We start from the raw sequence: 24519 nt of genomic DNA, 5'->3' as shown, positions 1-24519 counted from the left end.
ACAAAGAAACAGGGAGGAGGAATCCAGGAAGTATGGACCAGTAACCTACTTCAATTCGCAGAATTCTGAGTGTTTGAAATAAAACATGAAAAAGAGTATTAACTAACATCGATATATTGAGAACAAAATATGTCAAGTGACAGTTTGGGAGGGGGAGGTACAATAAAAACCATCAGCTTGTGATGCTGTTGAATATGATAACCTAAAAGGGAAGCTAGAATACCACCATCTTGTTTGAAAATTTTGTGGTAGTAACCAGCAACATTTAGGGACTCTGTTGCCACAAATTCAGTGTTGAAATGGAAAGATGTATGTATTGTGGTTCCATAAGGGATCTAGGGGTGTTCAGATTTTCATAAAAGTCAAAAATGATACTTATTGATATTTGCATAGTCGTATTGGTAAGAGAAAAAAGACTAAAAAGATTATCTGTGTTAAGATGAAATTCAAGAGAGGACAAAATAACTTGTTGACTTGTAGGAATTCCACAAGTACAGGGTGGGCAGCCTTACGGAAATATGGGGTATAGACAAGATAAACATGAATAGGTCACAGTATTGCTTCTTGATTAGTACAGCCAATCCAGTCAATATGTAAATGAGACTACATTGTGTACGGTGCTACAAAATAAAATGTCATAAAAAAGACAAAGGTATGTGTGTCTTCTGATGTTTAGAAAGGACTTCACTTCTGAAACAAGTGACAGTCCAGTCTTTATTTTCATATAGCTGATTTCACTAAATCAGTTTTGCTTAAACTTTTTTGTTTAATATGAAAGACTATGATATGTAGAGCTTACCCCAGAAAGGTCAAAATAAAACCTTGCTCTCTTTCTGCTTCCCCATTCCCTTTCCAGATACCACCACCACAACCACCACTCCACCCCGCCATGTGATGGGATTTTGTAGATCTGATTGATGATTGGACTTGGTGAACTTAAAGGTCTTTTCCAACCTAAATGTTTCTATGATTCTGTGATTTTATATACACATACATATTATACATATGTACACATATGTACATATAAACATATACATATATATGTGAAGTCTATTAATGTTTTCTGCTAAATTATAGTGATTTTTTCTTACACTGAGATAACAAACTTCTTATTCATGTTAATTACAAAGAGCATTAATAAATAAGTGCTTTCCATGAAGTGCTTGCTAACATTGGAGTAGATTCTGGAAAAATATGAGATTGATCCTGAATCTTACAAGAATTCCTACATGAATATAATAAATTTTCATTCTGGTAATGAATCAACTTATATGGTCTGTTTATTTTGTATTTAATTTACTTTATTAGATTTTTTAGGTTTATTATTATCATTATTATTAATCTGTGTATACTAATTTTAATGCTTTAATTCTCTAAATGAACATCCCTGTCCCTGACATGAATTTAAAGTCTTTGAAATGTTGTGTATATCTGGAGTAAAGAAAAACTGAGTAGCAACAGGGTAAAACTGTTTATATTTTGTCTCAGTGATAAAATTGAACATTGCATGTCATTTTGATGATTATGAGTCTCTGATATTTTCAGAAAAAAAAAAGGCCTTTCCTAATTATTGGAACAGAAATAAGATATTTCTGTTATAAGTCCTCCCTTATTTGTGGCAACAGGGTCTCTGACAGACCTCCATCTGACAGGTTGAGAATTGTCTAGGTGTAGGCTCAAGTCAGCTTTTCAGGCAGAAAACAGGTTGTGAAGGCTAGAAAGGCTTTCTATATAATGATGCTTATACCATAGCATTCCGTCTCCTTAAATTATGATGCTCAGCAGGTGCTTGATGTCTTTCTGCAACTCCACCGTAAGACAGTTGACTGACAAAGTAAGAAAAGAGATGAAGAGCTGCAACCACAGAAATGCCAGATTTCCGACAAGTGTTATATTAAAATATTCTCTTTGAAGTTTTAATAATTTCAGTCAAGATTATCGTACAGGAGAAAAGAAGTAATCCTAATGAATTTATCTTGAGTTCCTGTAGTCTTGTCAAAGTTCAAGAAGAATTTGGACCATGCTCTTTGACATATAGTCTCATATAGATTTTTAGTGGTCCTTTGTGGGGCCAGGAGTTGGACTTGATGAACCTTGTGGATCATCCTTCCAACTCAAGGTATTCTATGATTCTATGATATTTATCAGAAATCACTTCCATCATAAGAAATGTCAGCTTAAAGAACGAAATTTTAGTTCCATGTCCTGACATTAATTGTCTAACCCAAAACACCTATGGACATGAAATGGGTGAGGGCATCTTCAGTTTTAACTGAGTTCTGGATACTTCCTAATAAAGTAGGAATCCTGTATCTTGAGAAACATACTGGGGGGAATGGAAGGGGAGGGAGAACAAAACTTTAATACACTTTGACAAAAAGTGGGAGTGAAAGCATTGAAAATGCATGCCTTCCAGTTATTTGTTATCAGCTCAATAAAAAGAGTGTGCTTTCATCAGCTTCTTTAGAGTTTAATGAAACATTTTCATGCCAGATTTGTAGCCCACTTGTGTCTCGAAGTACCTGGAAATTTTGAAATTGAGAGACGTGTTGATAGTTCAAGAAACAATGCAATCTCTTACCTGGATATGGTTCATCTCTGTAGATCTAGATGAGTTGGTTATGGAAGACCATCTGAGATGGTATGGGAATCCTGGAGAAAGTTACGAGGCCTGAGGAGGAAATTCTATCAGTTGCATTAGGATTAAGTTCTGTGAGTACCCAACCTTAAGAGTCTGCAGTGCTTGGCAGCTGTGGAAATTCAATTTCTGTTGAATAGGACCATTAATGAGTAACAAAAGAGCTATCTGCTTCAGTTAATATTAACAGTGGAACCCCAACAAGGTGCCTAGAAGTGCAAAAGTCATGGTAAATTAAAGCACTTCTAATTCAAAGTAACATTTATTGCAACCTGGTTGTAGCATTGGTAGTAAATTTCGAGTGATTTCTTCTCTGAACTGTGGGAAGTTTAAATTCTGGCAGGCAATGGATTTCTGGGACTCTGTCTATTTCCTGTCAAGAATGCAAACCATTTCTCTGATTATGATGTGAGAGACAGGTTAATTGAGATTGCTTAGCAGGAGAAAATTTCTTGAATATTCATCACCTGCAAGGTACTGTGTAAGATAGACATCAAAAAACCTACATCCAGATGTCACTTTCTGCTAACTTAATTCTGATCATTGTAAAAAAAAAAAAAAAAAAAAAAAGAGAGAATTCAGAGAGTTGTCTCCAGTGGAAACCGTAAGTTTAGTGTGGAATCAAAAGATGCATTTAGTTCTGAACACAGTGTCTTGGGTACAAAACAAAACAGAAGAGCATGCTGATTGAGTAACTTTTACTCCAAAACTATTTATTCCCCTTGAAAAATTAAGTATGGTTTTTAGGAGACCTCTATTGATTTTCTTTAAGAGTTTTTAATTTTAGAGTGCCTCAGCCTTATATAATAAATTTATAAAAACTCTTTTTTTTTTTTTAAAGGTATTTCCTGTTATGTTGCAATAAAAATACTAAATATTATTCATCAGACTCTACATATTTCTCCTAACTAATGTTAATTATGGGAGGGACACTGCCTGTTGTTTTCATTGGAAAAAGTGATGCATTTGGATACATAAAATAATTGTGGCTACTTGCCCAGCAGGGAAAAATTAATGAGGTTTTCAATTTTATTTTAAAACTACATTCAATAAGATCAGACGTTTCTCTTTAAAAATGCCATTTTGCTTTTATTCAATATACATGTTCCTAATTCTTCCTTCAATTCTCAGACAAACCATAAAGGTCTGAAATTGAAAGTGCCTTTTGAGCTTTGTTTGGATTTCTGCTTTCTCAGTCAATCCACACCATCAGCTCAGGTGCCTTTGATATGTCTTTCAGACCTTTTTGGGAGGTCATACTATCATTCTCTTTCCCCACAGCATTCATGAGTCTTTAACAGACACCTCTGTGACTGTTCTATTAGTGAGATGCTGCAGGGAAGTGTTGTTTCTCTCATGTGGCACATGGATCCTACTTTAATAAATGGACCCTTGGCATATAGGAACTTTCTGAAACAACCTGATAGATATTTCTACAAACAGCACAGTAATTGTATTTGAACCATTTATTTTATAGGCTGATGGATTTTGGACTTCTATAAAAGCAGTTAATCCAGGATCTCCACTGGTGGAGATTTTGGGTAGTGATGGAGAGGTAGAAGTATGTTTTATTAGTAAAGTGTTTAATCTTTCCACCTTTGCGCCCAAAATAGGAAAGGAGATGTTTAGTATTAAAAAAAAAAAGAAAAAGCCACTTCTCTTTCCTTTCAAAGTGAATCCCGAAGAAGTATTGCCAGAAGCTACTCAAACAAAATAACTTTACTAGAGGATGACTGTGTAGGGCAGTTATACATTATGGTTGGGTAAAATTATCTTCTAAACATTTCAGTGAAGTAGCTCTGGCAATGTCATCACCAGCTGTAAACAGGTGAGAACAGAACTTCCAACATTTCCAAGCCATAGAGGCTTCTGGAGATACATATGCACTGAATTTTTTAAAAATGCCAGATTTGGTGCTTGCATAATATTGAATGTCAGTGATATACAAACAGACTTCTAGTAATCTTTGCAAATCTGATGAGATACTTTATCAGCAAATGCTTGCATATTTATGGTTGTAAGAGGCACAGCTCCAGACCAAACAAGAAATCTTTGAGATGACCAGGAACTAAAGCCTTCAGCAGATAGGTGTGGTGTTAGATCCTTTCCTATGCTTCCTCCTCTTTGATAGTGACAATCTGAATCCAGTTTTAATGAAGGTGCAGGATTACAGTTATTTTATCTTAGCTGGTTTGGTAATTCCCAGTTGACAGCACATATTATAGTACTACAGTAATAACTCCAGTACATACAGGAGCCATAATCATGCCAAGATGGCCTGACTATACAAAACACCCAGGAGTTAAACAGGACTGTGTGCAATGCCAAACTAATGAGTAGGAGCCAGAAAAAAAACATGAAGGTATTCAGAATTTGATTCAATGGCAAGGGATTGGAAGCATCCTTCATCTCTCAGAAGATAGTTACATTGTGAAGAGATAAAGCATCATCATAATATAACTTAATGTGAAAGAGCTGATATTTCAATAGCAGCCAATGGTTTGGAAGAATGTTTTCAACACATTGCTTTTGAAAAGGTTATATATTAACTCCATATAACTAACAGTGCTTAACTAGAACTGAAAGATGGCTGAAGTTTGTCATTGACAGAATCCAAAATAACTGACTAAAATAGCTGGAGAAAGAGAGAATGAGATACCTTGATTATTAGGAGTAACTTGAACAAAGTGGGGCAAGAAAGTTGTTTTGAGGGGTGACTTCAATATACTAAATTGCATAATGCTGGGGCTGCTGTTTTCAAACAGGAAAACAATTATTTTCTATTTGTTTTTTTTGTTTGTTTTCAGAGTGTGATTGCTTTATTTCTAGTTAGTAAGTCATAAATAAAAGGAAATTATCTTTTTAAGAGTGGCAGTTTTTTCAGTTATTTTTGTTCCTGTCCATTGTGTCATTACTTTAAAGGGAGTATGTCCTTTGGGATTTTATAAATCATATTATTCAATCTATCAAGTATCAACAGAAAACAAGAACTAAGTTTTTTTTTTTTTCCAGAAATGCACCTATATTTGGTGTCTTGTAACCTACCTCTTAGTTTATAACTGTAGATCTCAAATCCAGTTTATGGAATTCTTAAAACGTACTGGAGTTTTGCTTGGTTTTCATTTGACCTTGCGGGTCCTTCCTTCCTTCCTTCCTTCCTTCCTTCCTTCCTTCCTTCCTTCCTTCCTTCCTTCCTTCCTTCCTTCCTTCCTTCCTTCCTTCCTTCCTTCCTTCCTTCCTTCCTCCCTCCCTCCCTCCCTCCCTCCCTTCCTTCCTTCCTTTCCTTCCTTTCCTTCCTTTCCTTCCTTTCCTTCCTTTCCTTCCTTTCCTTCCTTTCCTTCCTTTCCTTCCTTCCTTCCTTCCTTCCTTCCTTCCTTCCTTCCTTCCTTCCTTCCTTCCTTCCTTCCTTCCTTCCTTCCTTCCTTCCTTCCCTCCTATTGTACCTTTGATATTCTGTGATATTCAGGATATTCTGTGTTGCTCTTTCTTAATTTCTAGCTACATTTTCTCCTTTTTAAGACACAACCAGAGTTACATATAGCAACAAAACATTGCTGCCCCATGGATTTTCTCTGTGGCATAATGCTTTTCTCTTGTTTTGTTCACTATCCTTTTTTTTTATTTATTTTTAAATAAACTGTGACATCTATTTATTGTTGAGTACTGATGTTAACAGAAAACAGCCCATGACAGCTTTAAGATTTGGGTATTAATATATAGTTCAGTGATTCCCTTGATTTTATGAAGACTCCCACCTCCCCCCCACCCCAGGCCCTGTGCCCTATAAGTTACTGAAGTCTGTCAGTCATTCTGTCAGTCTGTCAAATTTACCACAGTTTATCACAGATATCACAGTAGACTATCACAGGCAGAGTATTCAAATGTCTTGTGTTGCCCTCTCAATCCTGAAACATGCAAGTTATCCAAAGTTATGATAGTGAAATATCAGGACCTATATATACATATATGGATAGACCTGTGTATAAATGAAGTAATATTATTTACTTAATTATTTTAATGTGCTGTATTAGTATAATAACAAAAGTTAGTATTATAGGTGGGAGAGATCTACTGCTGCACAATATGAGGTGACCTTACTACCATTTGGACATACTTATGCATTTTTGTAAAAGTTCAGTGTTCAGTTTTCAAAGAACCACTGAATAAAATTTTTCCCCAGTCCCCCAACAATAACAACAAAACCCTTGTTAGAGTTGTGCATAGTAATTTTCTATTTAACTATTTCCCGAGTGTGAAAGGTTAATAATTAAGGAAAAAAAAAAGTTTTATTCACTTTAAAATGTTTTATTTTTATGACATTATTTAAGGTGTGAAGGTCTGCACAAGCAAAAACTTTTTATATGTACTATGACATAACAATCATCAATGGAAACAAAAGTTTAAGAATCTCAGATTACATATCATTGTTTTAAATGAATATTACTTTACAAGTGTAAAGTACATGTTGCCTAAAAGTGATTCTCTGCACTGGGGATTAAATGGGATTCTTAAAATCAATTATCCTTCTATTTGTGCATGCTGCCAGCATCCAGTGATGTAACAGAACTTGCCTTCTGTTTGAAAGGACTGTTTTGACTTACATATTGTGCAGTAATATCTCTGGGGATTCATTCAGTAATCACTGATGTTTCATAAGGCACCTTAGTTTTCTTACAATATTGGAAATACACTATACAATTTGATCTGGTATGCAAACAAGTTAGTTTGTGAATTTTACAAAGATTCTTTGTTTTTTACACACTGTTGTTATGAAATAGAAAATAAACTGCTACTTGCCCCATTGTTATTATACTCCAGTTTTAATGGGATTACTCACAGATTATGGAAATTTTTGTAGCATTAGCAAGGGAAATGGAAATAGATATGAAGTGAAGGAACTGAGAGAGAAAAAATGCATATAAAGTTGAAATAGAAAAGAAAAAATACTGTAGGATAGCAAATCTATTTTGATTCCTGCAACTCCCTTTCTTGCTAGTTTTGTATTTCATACACAATTGCCCTCTCTAGAAATTTGCAAAAAAACTATCACTAAAATTGTCAGCAATTGTTTCCAGTAAGTTTAGTATCATCTATGGTGTTGATCCACATTCTCTTTGATAACCATGGGAAGATATTTTTGCAAGGAGAGAGTATGCATAGTAATTGTAGTCATCCAGTATTTCTTTGATTATTTTTAAGGTGAGCAATTGTCTTAGAAATGTTCTAAAGGAAAGGAAGCCTGTAGGGTATATTTCCACAGCAGTGAGCTGTGCTCTCTTGTAGACAGCAAGCTATTTTATAGTTAGCCACCTTCAAAAAGGTTAGCTGTAACATCATGTGGGAAAGTACAGACTTGCTCCCTGCATATAAAAGTATATTTTTAGCTCCTTTTTTGCTAGCTGTTAATGCCATACAGCTGTTCCATTACCCAGTTTCAAGTGAGCAATGATATGCTAGCCTGAGTTATCACATCTTAACTGTTGTACAGACACCCTCAAATAAAAATGTGTTCTCTTTCTGGGAGAACCCAGACTGTTTTTGTTAGATGTTTCCTGGATGAACCTATGCAGGCTACCTCCTAGCACATGAGATGACACTATGGTTAGCAGTAATAATCTATAACTCCAGTTAGTGTTAAAGTTATTAGTGGCAGTATGTCGTCTTTGGTTATTGGTGAATCATGTAAAACATCTTTAATGAATTATGACACACTTTCAATACAGTTGTTTGGGCTTTTGGTGATTTGAAACAATGACAAGCTTGTAGTATTCATGGTTTTGCTCTATTGTGCCTCAGAGGTAACTTGTCAAACAAAAGTCAACAAATACTTTACAAAGAGCTACAATAAGAAACAGATTTCATTCCTGTTTTGTGTTCTGTTCTTGGCCACTGCTTGTACTCTAATGTGATATCACTGTTTCAACCCTTATACAAAATACAGACATCCGGTAGGATTCTCTTTGGAAGTCTAAAAGAATTAACATGATCAAGTATTTGTGACCTGTTAAGGACCGAAAGATCACAAACAATACCGAGAGTAAAATACTGTCCTCTAATTTCAGTTCTGAAAGCAAGTGTCCTATATCTGAGTTTGAGTGGCTAGTTTTAGGAAGCTTTCATATCAATATGTTTTCAACAAAGTTTTGACAATGCAAAAATAGTTCTGCCTTCTGAGTTTCTATTATCTGAATGTCTCAACACTTCCTAAAAAAAAGGAATGGAAAGGTTCTAATCTGGAAAACCTGTGTTTAAATAAAAAATCAGCTTATGAAAATGTGAACATTGTTTTCCGATTTCTCTCATCTCTGTTCTTTCTGTATAAGGAAAATGCTAAAATTCTCATGAAACATAATTTTCATCTTCCTAATTGTCCTTAGGAGACAATAGCAACTGGAGGGTGTTTTATTTTTTTTTTGTTTCTTTTTTTTTTTTTAAATCAATTTCAATTTCATGACTTAAAATAGTTACAAACCACATGTCACTTACAAACCTTCCTGTTATAACACACTGGCTTTGTACAGTGATTTCCAATCCCTTTCTCCCATTCAGAAAAACACTTTGTGGTTTTACTTTTAACCTTTAAGTATTTTTAGAATGGCATACCATTGTGCTTTCCGCAATATGTGTCTTGGAATGTAATGCAATAAGATATTAGTTTGTGCAATGGAAAGTGTGAATAGGAAATATACTTTAAACAATTTGTATTGATGTTTTTGCATTTGATCTCAAAATGGTTCTTTAAAGAAAAAGTATTGTAAAATAATTATAGTAAGTAATTGCTTGGCTCTCACAGAACACGAAGTTTCTTTAAAATAGGAAACAATAATAGAGCTCTACTATTATTTTGCAAAAACTAAAGTTGTGCATTTTAATAAGAACTTTTTATATACTGATTTTTAAAGAAATACTTTCTTCCTACCTAGTGATTTTCTTTTTCCAGCCAGAAGAGTTCAATGTGATTTCACAATATGGTTGTAACCTAGTTACTTAGCCCAAAGGCTAGGGTCTCCAGCCAAGAGGGCGGGAAATTGAGGTCATTCGCTCGGTGTTCATGGAAAGACTTGAATTGCCACCTTGCTGAGGCATTCTCTTTGTAAGTAAATACCACACCCACCCACCCCACCCCAGATACGTTGCCTTAGCTGCAACTGCTTAACATCTGTTAGTAAGTATGTGATTATTTTTTAAGGTGTAGGACTGTGAACAAAACCAGGCCTTAATACCTTATTTGAGGTTAGGCAAATGTGTATGGAGAACTCTCCCTGCGGCAGTACCCCTGCAGAGTACAGAATGTCTAAGCCAACCTTTTCACACTGCCTTCTCTGGTATACCTCTCTCTGTACTCCTGTACCATACATACAGGAAAGCTGCTGTTTTTGCAGGGAAGCCGTTCCCCTTTTGTTGTAGAGGAGTGAGATGGATTTGTTTTTGATTTTCATTTTCTACTTCACAGAGAGCAGCAGAAGCAGATATAGAGCTGCAAGTTGTTTCTTTAAGTTGTTGTCTATTTTAATTCCACAGTCGCATTTCCTACTGAAGAAGTTGTTTTGCTCATGTGTATAGTTTCCATTCACGTTGGTAGATTCTGTATTCATTCCACCTTCCTCTTTTACTCCTCTTGCAGAAGTTTTATGTGTCTTTCTCCTAGCAAAAAATGGCTGTTCAGCAACCTTTGAGCCTGTCATCTTAGATTTAAAAAGAAAAATTTATTGGCTTGTTTTCTCCTTACTCTTTGGCATTGTCCATGTGCAGCTGGCTTCTGCAGATGTTTACTTAACAGAGCTGGTGACTTTTAAAGCCTTGCAAATGTCTGTACTGTTACAAGTTTCCCCTTTACTCAGAGCTACAGTACACAGGCTACATCTGTCCTTAGTAGATCTGGCTGCCTTCCTTACCTTCTTAAATATAACCTTCAACTTATTGTGCCGATATATTTGCTTGCAGCAGTACAGTAAGTAAACATGTATACGTGTTATCGATGTTGGAATAGTCTTTCTAATTCAAAATAATAATAATAAAAAAATCCATTCTCAGACTAAACATTTTTCTGATTACCTTTGCATACTTCTATACTGCACGGGTTTTTCAGCTGAACTCATTAACTTTTTTTTTTTTTTTCTGTATCAGTTCTAATTGCTTCCTCAGCTTTCTCAGTTTTGTTCCTTACAGTGGATGAATATTTCTGTATTCATAAGAACATCTTTCATAAATCCCCATTCTTGTTGTGACTCTGAGGACTCCCACCTTCTGTAAAACGTCCTTTCCACACATTTTTGCTGAAGTGCTTTAACTTTTGAGCTATAGGGGGAAAGCATGCTAGAGAAAGAGAAATGCTACTGTCAAATACCCCTTCTTCTGTTACACCCACTCATTTGTTTGTGGCTGATTGGGATTTAGGGAGCAAATATATGGAGGATGGTTTGTGTGTAGGCAACCTTATATGTATTTCTGACTTTTTGTAAAGCAAATAGTAGCAAGTGGAGCATGGTCCTTGATTAAAGTACTTTACTGCCTGAAGTATGCATCCTGAGTGTGCTTTTGAATCTGGAGATACTGAATGAAGTAAAGTCCCCCAAAGCTAGAGCAGTTGTTTTGTCCAAATAATGAGACTGTTGCTAGTGATGACAAGTCATATCTCCAAACTTTAGAATGGAAGGTTTATAACAGTAGTGACCAATTAAAAAAGAAAGTGGGAGGTGGAGCCAGCCCATTTCTTCCCTTTCCTTTGGGAGACTAACATTTATCATAAATTTTACAGTAAGAAGTTAGAGAAGCAAATGATATTTCAAAGGACATTTCAAATGCTGGTTTGGAAGTGTCCCAAGAAAGAGCCAAGAAGTCTGGTGGCTTCAAAATTTAACTCCAAATTTAAGGAAGACAATGTTTCCTTCAGCTAAATTACCCTTATAATCTAAAAGGAGAGAGAGAATGGCATTTGATTTGTTACTAAAAATGTTATGTTATTTTATTTTATTTTATTTTATTTTATTTTATTTTATTTTATTTTATTTTATATTTTATTTTATTTTATTTTATTTTATTATATACAACAGGTAACTGCTGCATGTGCCTTATAAAAATTTCTTATAAACAAATTTATGGTGATGTTTTTCTTGGCTAAATATTTTCATGTGTAAATATGTATGGTTTTCATAGAGGAACAAGGAAGGGATAACATGAAATAAGCAACAAAAAGGAAGACAAAGACCTGCATTACATTCATTTTGGGGAACTGATCCTAACTGAGCTGATGCAGGGGTGCTGTATCTTAATAATATCAACTATTTTAAGGAGGTAGTGATGTTCCCAGAGTGTGAATAACTCTGCCAAGAGTAGCTATGCTAGCTTTTCTTGAGCTGTTCCATATGAGGTCTACTTAATTTGGGTTTTGTCATTCATAGAAAGGGTGTTTAAAAATACTTTCCTTTCTGCTAGAAACATAGATTTTAAGAGGGTGCTTACAACTAGTCTAGGATTTGATATGACAGATATTTATAACTAATGCAGAGCAAAACACAAAATACACTTAACCTTTATTCAGTTGCATTGTAAATGTATTCCACTTTCTTTCAACTGGAGTGAATTATATTAATAACTTGTTATTGTTAAAATGTCAAGAGTATTTTCTTTCTCTTTGAATTATCATTTCTCTGCTCAGGGTATTGGGTTCTACTTATCGCTCCTGACATGGAAAGGAAGAAATGTAATCTTAAGTGAAATGTTCAGACTTCTCATGAATAGGTAGGTTATTTCTTTCAGATTAGCTCAAGTAATAGTTACAAAGCTGACATATGGAATGTGGAAGGAGACAGGAACCAGACAATGCATGGAAACTGAAACACTCTCTCGTTTAAAGATACAGTCTCCCTGGGACTAATAGAGTGATGTGCACAACATGTCAGGTACTTCTGTATCTGGCACATCCTTATATTTTCACCAAGCTGATTTCAAGCATGTGACTTTTATTTTATTGTGACATTATCGCAATAATTTACAGCCTCCTTTCAGTGTTGAAATGTGCTTGTTTTGGGAGGAAATCTGAGATGTTCCAGAAAAAAAAAAAAACAATTAGGAGTTTTAAATTTCATTCCATCTCTTCAGCTGATGAAATATATTCCCTGTAAAACACCTGGTTAATCAGATAACTCTTACACAGCTTTTCCCCCCTCAGTACTTCAGAAAGAGGTCATTTTTCCCATTAAAGGATAGTTACCTTCTGGGAAGTAGGTTAATCCACTGTCCAACTGGAATGTAAAGGCTGAAGTAAAAATTGTGTACATTTTGTAGTTCGCATTTTTCCAGCATGGCTTATGAAGCAAACAGAAATGTAAAGTTAAACATGTTTGTGTCATATTTATTGTTTATAACCAGAAATGTAACAGATACTCCTCCTAACGACTTTACTACAGCAAGCTAAATCAAATTCCAGTTGATGTATTCTTTGGAAAGTCTGACTGGCTCAAAGGGAGAAGAAATATTTCACTTTATATTAGATCCCTTTCTTCCAGCTTCTTATATAATAGTACTGTTGTATATTCAACCACCAAGAATAATCTGGCTAAAGTCTGTCAGTGTTAACAAAGCCTTCCTTCATTTTGTGAAGTGAAAAAAACTGACTTGGTTCAAGCCAAGTTGTGTGTACTTTTACATCGTTATTTTCAAATTAACTACGGCTTTACACTAGCAGCTATCAATGCATATTAAAAGCTACCGGTGAAACAGTAAGGTTCAGGGTAACATAATGGTCCTTGTTTTTGTGCATTTTTCTTTAAAAATAAACATTGAGGTTCACTAGTATTAGTAACAGTATTGTTTGCCAGCTGGAGTATTTTATTTTCAAATGAAAAAAAAGGGAAAACTAGATCCTACAAAAGTGTCAAGGACTTTTGTAGGGAATGTGTCCTAGCTAAAAATTCTTTATACACTGTAACACTACTGGTGTAATTTCATGACTGTAATTCTGCGGAAACATTGGCCTGCCCAATGCAAAAACTTAGCTTTTGTCTATTTCAAAGAGCTAACAACATCAAGAATTTAAACTGTTAATATGATATTATTGGTGGTGGTGGCGGGAAATAGTGCCCAAACATCATTCTGACCTACACAAATAAACAAAGCAAAACAACCAAAAAAGGACATCTTTTATTCAAAAATCATTTTTGCACCGCAGACAAGCAGACCAGAGTAAAACCTTACTGTGAACATTGTAGAGTTTGGGTGAAGTTCAGACTGGAATATCATCTTTGGGGCATTCTTCCTATTTCTTTAGCAGAAATACTGAAATATGAAGTTAATTTTTTCCCAGGGAATTTTTTTTGCTGTGTTTCTGACATTTGTAAATTACACTGGAAAACAGTGGGATGGAAAATATATTGCAGAAGAGATGTTGTTTAAATTATTATTTGTTTTCAAGGAGAGTTTTATTTAAGTGTACTCAGGATTTCTCTCCCTTACCCAGCCCCAGGAAAGGAAAGAACTGGATATGTTTTGGAGAGCTACACTCTGAGCATGACTGGAAGGGAAATTAAGAAGTGTCTTGCCAGCTCTTAAACTATATAACAAAGAACAATTACTCTTCCTTGGATGATGCTGTAAGAGAAGGCATGTGGAAACAACAACTGGTTCCATCATGTCGTTGTGTAGTACTAAAGCTGTCTTCAGTCCCTACCCTTAGCTGTGAACCAGTTTAATCTGCCAAATTATTATTGTTCTTAATATTTCCCAAAGAGTTTTCTAAATTAATGGGCCAAGAAGTTATTAATGATCTAAGAGGTTACTATTTATACAGTGTTTACATCCTTTTTATCATGGTACACTTTGAAGTTAAGGATAGTTAATGCTTTATTTATTTATTTATTTATTTATTTATTTATTTATTTCTGTATCAAGTGATTCCACAAATAAAAACACACACAAAAAACACTTGTACTCTTTCCTTTTTCACCCAATAAAAAGTGACATTTATTGGACTTACAGAAAAAAAAAAGGGAGAAGTGATATATTCATAGGGTTGCTCTGTAAATAAATATGCTTCTATCTATTACATATTTATAAGATTTATCATTTTTATCAGGTTTATTCTTTTTCAATATCTTGGGAAGAAAAAAAAACAAAAACAATTCATTTGAGAAATAGAACTGGTAGAGGAAAATTCTTCTTCACCCTCAGAGAAAAAAAAGTATTAGTAGTTAGACTGCTCAAAATATTAGCTATGAATGTTGCTTTATTATCACATAATTTTCTTTTTAAAAAAGATTTATTTATTTTTATATATATCAATTTTGGAATGAACTCCTGCCTAGGATATTTCACATACTAAATGGTAAAAAATTAAAGTCTTAGATTTATGTGATGCAACTGCCTGAGTGGAAAGTGTTGTGGATTGTATATGGGGCCAAGAGCCATAAAATCTTGGACTCTGGACCCCTTTTCGATGCTGAGCAGCCTATATAATTTTTTGTACTTACACAACGCTCAGCAAACATTATTAATTCAAGCTTCACACAGTCACTGTGAAGTACAGAGGTGTAATTATCTCATTTTTTCAAGTGGGAGAACTGAGACTCATAGAGGTTATGCTCTGCAATAAAACAAGTTCAGAAATAGGGTGGGAACCAAGGTCACTTGGCATTTATTCCTGGCCCTGGTCTGCTGGAGTACTATGTAAAGCCTCAACCCCTTTGCCTGGCATATGGGGTTAATGTTACTTTCCTCTTTGCAGCTGCTTGTGCTGAAATTCATGCCAGGCAGTAGAAGAAGATATCCATCTGTGGAACCCATCTTCCATGGAAGCTATTATTGTCTCATTTTGAGTATTTAGGAAGTTTCATGTGGAAAAAAAAAAAAAAAAAAGCAATTCCAGCTCTGCAGAAGACAATGAAGAAATTCCTTATTTTAATGGACATTAAAACTCTGGGAGAGGTTGCCATAATACGAGATAAGGGATTGCAGAGCAGAACACCAGACCCACACTGGCACGAGAAGTACCCACAGTTCTTTAGTTTACTCACCACAGCAGCCCAAGGCAGTTACTTATCCTTTGTGTGCCTCAGATTTTTTTCTTGCTTGTTTTTAATTTAGTTTTAAGCCACACTGTGCTGCTAAAACATGGGACTTGAGCCTAGGAAATCCTTGGTGTTACTGTAGCATTTGGTGGCTTCCAGGTTGATCTGGGTGAATTTCTTTTGTAGAAGCTTCTTGAACATACACTTCTAACCAAGGCTTTCAGTCATTTTCTTGTTGCTCCTGAGCAGTGCCAAGGTGCTGGATCAGAAGGCAAGGTGGAGTGAGTGAGATGGGTGCTTGCATTGCAAGCATTGCTGGTCAACTCCCGTGAGGTGGCTGGTGCTGACAAGGGGCAGTGCCCCAGCCCTTCCTGAGCAGTGCTGTTGGGCTGCCAGGCTGGTGGGCTGCCGGGCTTTCCACCCCTGCACGTGAATCAAAAGAACTGTGGAGCATGAAGAAACAAGAACTTTCTGACAGGCCCCCCCGTGCCAGCTGTAGAGCAGGAGTAATTCTATCTCTACTTTATTTAGAGCTGCACCTGCCTGCCAAAATGCCCAGAGTGCGGTGTATTAAAGTGCATCTTTTCCTCACAATACATCTGTGTTGCCACAGATCAAGTTTTTACCTCTAGATCCTCAAACAGCCCTTTGCTTTCTGGGGTTGCATGGTGTGGTACCAAAACGTGCTATGCATTTGCAGGATTTGCAGGTAAAGCCCTTTTATCTATCTATCTATCTATCTATCTATCTATCTATCTATCTATCTATCTATCATCTATCTATCTAATTTATCCATCTATTTATTTTTCAATTAACAGCTTTTTAAAATAATGTTTTCACTTGCTGTGCATCCCAGCACTTTTTAATATTTCACCTGTTCGTAAAAAGTTTTGATATAGTGAATTACCTTTTATACAAGTTGTTTTTCTTTGTATTTTCAGAGCCTGCTGTTCTCTCAGTTTTCCAGTAAATTATTATTTTCTCTGTATTACTTTACATGTTGTAATTGCTTTGTTATCTGGAGAAGAAAGGTAGGCTCAGCTTACTCCTTTCATCACTGCCAGAGCCTCAGTGAACTAACTGTAGTTCTTCTCATTACCATTGCTTTGTTCTGCCTTGTTACAATGATAGTTGCCCTTGTCATCTTGTAATGTTAGCTGTGAAACCTTGTGGTTAAGAACAGAGAGAAGGTAAAAGATTGTGGTGGGGAAAGATAAATTAGGCAGTATATTTTGCAAAATGAGTTGATAAAGAAATGTTTGTGTTTCCTATCATTAAATAACTGAGTCTGAATTCATTATGTAAACACAGCAGCACACACTGAAGAAAGTCTAAGATGCTTTGTTGCAAGAGATACAGAAAGAGTATGACTGAGAGTTTGCAATGTTTGGTCCCAGTGTAATTTTCGTCAAGTTAAGACAAATGAAAATTTCCAGGTGTCTCATTGTCTTTAAATATTTTTTTTTTCTCTCTGGCAAGCTTAGTCTTGCTCCCTCCCAGCCTCCCTGTTGCTTTTACTCCTGCCATGTGAACTTTGATGACACAGCTATACTATTTTTGTTTGTTTGTTTTTGTTTTTAACCTGTATTTTTATGTCTCTTTCCCAAAGGAATGAAAAATTGTGTTTTCCTCAAAGTGATCAAATAAATAAACTTGATTAAAATTAAGGGCTATGTTGTGATCCTGGGGGCCCGCTAATGCTATTGAAACCAGCTTGTGGGATCTTGTGGCCATCTAATTTTGGTCAAGCCAGCTAACAGTTAAAATGAGATCCCTTCTGTGGCAAATGAAAAGTAGAATTGACCGAATAAAAATACAATTAGGCAAAAGAAATTAAAAAAGAAAATCTTCAGTGTGGATATGTACACCTTGTTTTCTCAATTCTGTAACAGTTAGTCATGCTGTTGTTTTTTATGACCTCCTGAGGAAATACAGAGTTGTCCTCCTCTCATTAAGAATCACTTAATTAATTAATTAATTCCATGTTGAATGAGACCCTGAGCAACCTGACTTAGTGGATGACATCCCTGCTCATTGCAGGGGTGTTGGAACTAGATAGTCTTGAAGGTCCCTTCCAACCTACGCTGTTCTACAATTGTATGAATTACTTGTGTCCTGGGAGCTTTCCAGGGGAAACTAAAGATTCAGCAAGGCCTAGAAGTTTATATGGAAGACTGTTTATTTTATAAGAATTTGGAAGATAAACTTAACACATGGTCAAGACGACTGAGGTGACCAGGTGAAATCTAAAGATACTATTGTATAACAGAACCAGTGGTGGATGAGTTCCAGCATAGCAGAGTTAGCTGTTGAAAATGCCTGAAAGCAGCAGGTGAGATAGCTGCCAAAACAGTGGTTGTGTGATTCTCGTCCTGTGTCTCAGATTAGCTATGTGATGGGGCTACCCTGTGTTTGAGCCATGACAGTCTCTGTGCCAAAATATTCATGTTAACATGTGGATGTACCTCCCATTTGACTTTTTTTTTTTTTTTTTTTAATTAAAGTGCTGCTTAGCTCTTTTATGGCATCCGACTGCTGGAGTCTAGTCCTTTCTTCAGCGTATGGAAATACTGATACAGTTGCTCAGTGAGAGCAAATTACAGAGCAATCTTAAAGGTATTCCATTCTCAGATGGCCTAGACACAGCAACAGCTTTTTAAAAGATTGATTAGCCCTTTGGTAAAGCCTGAGACTGTGGTTTCTAAGATTTAAAAATCCTACTGACTACAGTATCCTTGTCATCTTAGGACACATTCAACTTTATATTCATTAAAGCAGATAGCAGCAGCTGCTCTCACATCATGCAAGCTCATCTCGTATGGAGAGGCATGGATACCCGGAGTGTATTCTTTTGGCTTGCTCTCTCCAGTGGAAGGTATGCTCAAATGGAGAGAAGTATTTGGTGATTGTACTCATCTCTCAAATCTTGATAATTCCATACTCATGACATGCCATCCAACTCCACAAATGTCAAGATGACTAAACATGGAAAAGTCAACTTGTTGATTCTGGAGTCTGTTTATGCACCTGGTAAAATGGAGGGGAGGAAGGAGAGATCCCAGTGCCGAAGCACAATTGCACACTGCACTTACATATTTTTAGCATTGGTGGTGTCTGACCTGTGACCTCTTTGTCATGACCAAGACAAATACTTACTAGTGTCTTCATGCTTTTAAAAGGCCCATTGTTAGACACATAAAGTTGCACAAAATCATAGCAATGAAAATGAATGCCTGCCATTTAAATTTCTCTGAATGGATAAATTCAGCGTGATTCACTGTTTCAAAAAGACAGATCTGATGCCAAATATATATAAAAAGTGTGCAGAATTGTATTAGAGCACTTGGTCCTTATCAAAACAAACAAACAAACAAACAAAAACACACACACACACAAAAAAGCAACCACAGACGAATCTTACAAGGGTAGGGGAAAATACTGAACAAATCAAATATTTTCACCACATATAGCTGTGCTTTTGGGTCCTGTATAGCTGCAACAACTAATTTACCTGTCCACTGATGAAGGAAATGTTTTGTTTGTTTGTTTGCTTTTAACTGTTTCTAAAAACAATTGGATTGTTTCTACTGCATTCATTATCCAGGTGTGCCGCAGCATAGAGAAGTGGTTCAACTGAGAATATCTGAAGCCTGTAAATTAGGACTACAGAGAGGGACTAGATGCAATATTATGTACCTGCATATAACCCATCAGAAACAGGCTAACACTATTCCCTTTGCAGATGGAATTCAAGTCAAGTTAATGTCTCTACATTTTTACATTTTTATTTGTTCAGTCTGTTTCAGTTCTTTGCTAAAGAGATGTTGGAAATGTTGACCCAATACTTGTATTTATTTTTCACTATTATGCTTTTAGATTAAAAAGAAAAAAAGACATTTTTTGTTTGTTTCTAAAGTGAAGGAAGCTTTGTGGTGCACATAGGCATTACAGGACTGAAAAACATCCTGTCCCTGGTTTTACTAATATTCTATGTGAGTTATCTAATTGTTCTTTATTAATATTGATGACCTAGAAGAAAATCCTGCCTGTAAGAGTATTTTCTGATATGAAATGCAGTGTTTTCTTCAATATTATTATAAAAGATAATAAGTGTGTCTGTCTGTAGTGGGTTTACATGGCAAAGTTTTGGTAGCAGGGGGCCACAGGGGTGGCTTCTGTGAGAAGAATCTAGAAGCTGCCCCATGTTAGGTAAGTGCCCTGCTGTTGACCAGAGCTGAGCCAATAAGTGATGTTGTTTGTGCCTCTGTGAGAGCATATTTAAGACAGGGAAAAAACAAACAAACAAAAAAAACCACTGTGCCACACAGCAGCTGGGAGATTGAGAGGAGCGAGGAACAACCTTGCAGGCGCCAAGGTCAGTGAAGAAGGAGGGGGAGAGATGCTCCAGGCGCCGGACCAGAAGTCCCCTGCGGCCTGTGGTGAGGACCATGGTGAAGCAGCCTGTCCCACTGCAGCCCATGGAGTACCACAGTGGAGCAGGTTTCCACGCTGCAGCCTGTGGAGGAGACCACGGTGGAGCAGGTGGATCTGCACGGACGGAGGCTGCGGCCTGTGGAAGACCCAGGCCAGAACAGATTCCAGGCCGGAGCTGTAGCCCGTGGAGAGGAGACCACTCAGGAGCAGGTGACCTGGCAGGAGCTGCTGCCCGTGGGGGACCCAGGTTGGAGCAGTTTCCTCCTGAGGGATGGACTCCGTGGTATGGACCCATATCTGGAGCAGTTCTTGAAGAGCTGCTGCCTGTGGGAAGCCCACGCTGGATCAGTTCAGCAAGGACTGCATGCCGTGGGAGGGACCCCACAGCACAGGGGACAAATGTGACTGAGAAGGAGCGGCAGAGAAGAAGCACTATAGACTGATCATAACCCCCATTCCCCCGTTCCCCTGCGCCGCTCGGAGGGAGGAGGTGGAAGAGGGTGGATGGGGGGGAAGGTGCTTTTGGTTTCTTTCCTTTGTTTCTCACTTCTCTAGCTTGTTAGTAATAGGTAATAAATCTTACTATCTCCATATACTGAGTCTGTTTTGCCCATCACGATAATTACTGCATGATCTCCCTGTCCTTATCTCAACCCTTTAACCCTTTTCATCGTATTTTCTCCCCTTTCCCCTTTGAGGAGGGGGAGTGAGAGAGCAGATGTGGTGGCGCTCGGCCGCCCACCCGAGTAAAACCACCACACTGTCTTACCTTATTGGTCTTTTTTAATAGCTCCTTTCATGAAGGACTGTCTCTAATTTATCATAAAGTCTCTCTTGAAATGTTTAGGAATACTAGTATAACAGTAGAGCAAGAAGCCACCCAGCTCTTAGGGAATCAGTCCTGGCTGTGTTCTTGTAACAAATTTGATACTCTTCTCCCGAGAAAAAGACAGACATAAATGTTATTTTTTTTTTCAGCATAATAAGTCAACAATTAGCAGGAAAGAATTTTCAACACAATTTCACCAGGAATCTTTCTGATTCCCAATCCAGTAAATAGCCTGTCAGCATCAATTAAATGCATCTTCAGATAACGTATTCATAGAATCATAGATTCATTTAGGTTGGAAAACACCCTTAAGACCATCAGGTCCAACCATCAATATGACTCTACCAAGTCCACGACTAAAACATGTCACTAAGTATTACATCCACATATCTTTTGAATACCTCCAGGGATGGTGACTACACCACTTCCCTGGGCAGCCCATTCCAGTGCCTAACCACCCATTCCATGAAGAAATTCTTCCTAATGCCCAATTTAAATTATTCCAGTTGCAACTTGAGGCTGCTTCCTTGTATACAGTCTAAACTTTTTTGAGAGTAACTTGAGTCCATTTCCTCTCATCCTATCACTTAATCACCTGAGAAAAGAGACCAACACCATCTTCATTGCAGCCACCTTTCAGGTAATTGTAGAGAGCAAGGATGTCCCCTCTCAGTCTCCTCAGACTAAAGAACCCCACTGCCCTCAGTCACTCTTCATAAGTCTTGTCCCTTCACCAGCTTCATTGCTGTTCTCTGAATGCGTTCCAGCAACTCCGTATCCTTCTTGTAGTAAGGGGCCCAGAACTGAACACAATAGTTGAGGTGCAGCCTCACCAGTGCCAAGTACAGTGGGAAAGTCACTTCCCTAGCTCTGCTGGATTTGCTATTTCTGATAAAAGCCAGGATGCCCTTGGACTTCCTGGCCACCTGGGCACACTGCTGGCTCTTATTCAACCAGGGGTCAACCAGCAGTCTCAGGTCCTTTTTTTCTGGGCAACTTTACAGCCACTCTATCCCACCTCTATACTACTGAATGAGTTTGTTATGTCTCAGGTGCAGGACCTGGCACTTACCGTTGTTTTATGTCAGGCAGTTGGACTTGGCCAATTGGTCTCACCTATTCCTTCTCTGAGGATGAGAAGATCCTCAAGAAAAGCTCTGCTCAGTCTAGGCATTACCAATATTGTTGATAGTTGAAATGTTAGAATAAGCTCCATATTAAAAATGCAAGTTTGTGAAATGCAGAGTCATGTACAGTTGTTAAAGACGCGAGAATGCAAGAGCAGATATTCTGCGGAGTAACTGCGATAGTTTTGCTGATATGCGTTTCTGTCAAAGCTCTCTTCTGTGCTCTTTAAGATTACCATATTTATTTTCACGTGACTAGTGTAGATCTTTCATGTTTTTGTGATTTCTTTTTTTTTTTTTCTTTTTTTTTTTGATGGTAGAAAACAATTCTAAATTGGCTTTGGATTTAAGAGATTCTTTTTGTTCTTTAGGATGTTTTTCTTTATTCATTATTTACATTATCATTTTTAACCCCTTCTATTTTTTTATTGTATAAACACCTATCAAGGTGTTTATACAAGTCAAAGTAGATGACATCAGTTGTTTTTCCTTTGTCCGCCAATTCTGTCACTGTCATAGAAGGACACCAAGTTAGTCAGGCATAATCTGCCCTTTGTGAAGCCATGCTGTCTGTCTACAATAACCTCCTTGTCTGCCATATACATTAACATGGTTTTCAGGATGATCTCTTTGTGCTCCATGATCTGGGCACACAGGTGAGGATGGCAGGTCTGTATTACCTTGGGTCCTCCTTTTTAACCTTTTAAAAAATGTGTGTTATGTTTTCCCTTTTCAGGTCAATGGGTACTTTACTTGACTGCCATGACTTCAAATTTGATGGATAGAATGTACTGATAAAAGGGGCTTAAGAAAAGGTGGGAAAGAGGATTTATTGTAATCCTTAAGAGTCTGCTAGTGTGTATGTTCTGCTTTCCTACAGATGTATTCAGGAAACACCGGGGAAATAATGTCCCAAATTTTAGGCTATTTACTAAAGCTAGGTTAGTATCCAAGAAAATATCTGTTGGGGAGATACTATGAAAGGTATTTGCTGAACAGAAGCAACAAGAACCACTCATAGTAATTCCTGCACTGTTAATTCAATACTCATAACAATAACAACAAAAAAGAAACTTTACTAGTAGATAGCATTTCATACGATTGAGACAGTAAAGTCAATAAAATTCTGGCTGCAGAACTAAGTAAAACAATTTAAATCTGTATTAACTACTGCTACTAATTTTAAATATCTAGAGACTTCAGTGTCTGGAATCACTGAAGAATTTGGCAAGTCTCATATAAAATCTGCAGAAAAAAATATCTCAAACTAGAAGAATTGGACAGATTTGGAAGCAAGTTGGAAAGGTTAAAAAAAGAGCTATGCAAGTCTTTGTGTCCTGTTTTGTTTACCTCAGTAATTGAATCTCGTGTGAAATTATTTACCTCCTTGACCTTCAAGTGGTAAGTTATTTTCTTCACTATCATCTCCTAGGTTTCTTTTGAATAATAATAATAATACATAAAAGTCAGGCACTTTTGCTTTCTCCCTTATGTAAATGCTACATCGTTAAGTTGTTTCTTAGTTGGGTAAGGGTGCAAGGTCCTGCTGTTTCACAGCTGTAGTGAAAGTGACAGAAAATCACTGGCAGAAGACTTGTCTGAGTCTTAGATGCTGTTGAGCAGACTAGTGATTCTGTAACTTTCAAACCAGACTTGGAAAGATTTGAATGATTTTGTTCTGAACTTTTAGTATTCTTTTCTTTTTAGACAATGAAGTACACTAACAGAGTTTTAAAAGAAAAGCTTGTCATATAGTGCATATAGTGCATATTGTGCATATATCACCAGCTATGTTGAGTGAAACAGAACTTGGATTTGTGTATGTCACCTGCTAAATCATTGAGTCATAGGGTAGTTTTGATAGGAAGGGACCTTTAGGACCTTCAGGTTCCAAACCTCCTGCCATGGGCAGGGACACCTCCCACCAGACCAGGTTACCCAGAGCCCCATCCAACCTGGCCTTAAACACTTCCAAAGATAGGGCATCCACAGCTTTTCTGGGCAACCTGTTCCAGTGCCTCAACACCTTCTGAGTGAAGAATTTCTTTCTAATATCTAACCTAAATCTACCCTCTTTTAGTTTAAAACTCTTACCCCTTGTCCTAGTATGACACACCCTGCTAAAATTCTTTCAGAAGTGATGTTGGTTACTAGGAAGCATCAGAAGGATCTGGAAGTTTTTCTGTGCTTGATTCCTTTGATGTTTCACAGGTATCAACACTTTCCCAAGGATTATAGAAAAACACTTTTTAACAATGTGATAATATTAAACTGAATACTCTCTCTCTATCCCAATAACTTTTATTTTATTTATTTTTATTTTTATGTTAAGCTGGTAGCTTTATCTGCAGCATTCTTGCATGGATTTTAAACTCTTTTCACTACCTGTTATGGTGCTATCTGTTTCATGGTTGCGTCTTTCTTCTTACTGTGTGTATACAACTCCAATCCGCTTCCCTAAATTGATGTCAAGGTCAAAGTACTATA

General features: G+C 36.8%; 1 long non-coding RNA gene across 2 annotated transcripts in view; it reads left to right on the top strand.

Moving 5' to 3' along the window:
* Nucleotides 1-21377, top strand: part of LOC310889432 — a 42742-nt gene extending 21365 nt beyond the window's left edge. The window contains exon 4 of one of the 2 annotated variants that reach the window (XR_014576559.1): nt 12297-21377. This is a non-coding gene — a long non-coding RNA (uncharacterized lncRNA). Of the gene's footprint in view, nt 1-856; nt 2854-12296 lie in introns of those variants that run through there. The other variant, XR_014576560.1, reaches the window with a different exon arrangement.
* The last annotated feature ends 3142 nt before the right edge of the window (nt 21378-24519 follow it).

This window comes from Anser anser (genome assembly GCF_964211835.1).
Source record: "Anser anser genome assembly, chromosome: Z".
Taxonomy (NCBI): Eukaryota; Metazoa; Chordata; class Aves; order Anseriformes; family Anatidae; genus Anser; species Anser anser.
Note: the sequence above shows the minus strand (reverse complement) of the source record. Positions and strands in the feature narration are given on the sequence as shown.